Genomic DNA, 1,767 nt, shown 5'->3' on the forward strand with positions numbered 1-1,767 from the left:
TCCAGTTTCATTGAACTATGGTCAGATAATTTGCATGGGATAATTTCTGTTTTCTTGCACACACTTAAGCATGACCTATGTACTAGTAAGTGGTGTATTTTAGAAAATGACCCATGTGCAGCTGAAAAAAAGTGTATTCAGCTGCTTTTAGATGGAACACTGTGTATATTCCCACCAAGATCTTTGGTTTCAAGCTCTTGTTCAGTTCTGCTACGTCTTTGTGCATTTTTTTCTATTAACCTGTCTGTTTGTGATAATGGGGTGTTAAGGTCTACTGTTAAGATTGTGGTATTGGATATTAGATTTTTCATTTCCATTATGATTTACCTTGTATAGTTGGGAGTTCCCGTGTTTAGTGTGTATGTATTTAAGAGTGTTACCACTTCATCTCGATTTTTTCCATAAACCAGCATTGAGTGGCCTTCTTTACTTCGTTTTATCATTCTTGGTTTGAAGTTGAGGCTGTTAGAAAACAAGTTTGCCACCCTTGCTTTTTTCTGATATGCAGGGACATATAGTATTATTTTCCATCCTTTGACATTCAACGTATGAATTACTTTATGTGTTAAGTGCATTTCTTCTACACAGCATATTGTTGGATTTTGTTTCCTAGTCCACTGTGCCAGTGAGTTTCTTTTCATTGGTGAATTGAGTCCATTGACATTAATGATTATAATTGAGACATATTGACTTACAACCCACATGTTACTTACCTGCTGTTATTTACTCCTTTTTCCTTTTCCTCCTGTGTTTAATGGTTTACCCTATTTAGTGTGTTTCTTCTGTTCATGTTCGTGGCATTCTGATCATTATGGCTACTCTCTAGAACAACTTTCATTAGTCTGGGTTGGTTTGGCTTGGTCATCATGAAGTTCTTTAGTTGTTATTTGTCATGGAGGTATTTCACTTCTCCATCAAACTTGAAAGAGACTTTTGCAGGATATAATAGTCTGGGCTGGAATTTGTTTACGTAGATGACTTGAAGTACTCTGCTCCATGCTCTTCTTGTTTTCTTGATTTGTGAAGTGAAGTCTGCTGTAATTCTGATGGGTTTTCCTTCAAATGCATTCTGCTTTTTTCTCTAGCGGCTTTCAGTATATTATTCTTGTGCTGGATTTCTGGGATCTTGACTGTTACATGTTCTAGTTTTTTTTAAATAATTTTATTGATAAACAAATAGCAATGAGACATTTTCAAATCAAATCGTTAGGACAGTTTCAATAACTAACACACTGCATAAATTTTTCTTAGTAGTTAATTGCTGTACAAGATGCGGACTTGATATCTTATTTACAAACACCACTAGAACAAATCATTCTATTCATTAACAGAATGTAACTATATATCTATCCTAACCACTTTGAATACACAGATACAAAATAGACATTCATCTATATACCCTTTTTTTGGTTAAGTTTCGTTATTTGAATATTATAGGTGTATAAACTCAGCAAAATATTCTAAAAAGTCCAGTAGCCCATAATAGCATTGGGTCTTCTGTTTAACTGGCAATATCAGAAATTGTTGTCCTGAGTCCCTCACAGCTCAACATAACAGCATGGCTTTCCTTACGATATTACATCTTCATACTTTTCCACTGGATGGTTAAGACCAAGGTAAAGTAGGACCTATGCAACAAGAGTTGGAGCTTTTGGGTCTGATAAGGTCAGTGAAATGTTTGTAGACCAAAGTTAGAGAAAGTTAATGTTAACCATCCAGAAGAAAGCTTATTGTTATTATCAAACAACTTAGGCTGTTAAGCTTAAC

General features: G+C 34.8%; 1 pseudogene; it reads right to left on the minus strand.

Annotated features, from left to right (window-relative positions):
- LOC101588349 overlaps positions 1 to 1,767 on the minus strand; it is a 193,052-nt pseudogene that overhangs the window by 126,831 nt on the left and 64,454 nt on the right.

Source organism: Octodon degus, unplaced genomic scaffold, assembly GCF_000260255.1.
Source record: "Octodon degus isolate 3935 unplaced genomic scaffold, OctDeg1.0 scaffold00278, whole genome shotgun sequence".
Taxonomy (NCBI): domain Eukaryota; kingdom Metazoa; phylum Chordata; class Mammalia; order Rodentia; family Octodontidae; genus Octodon; species Octodon degus.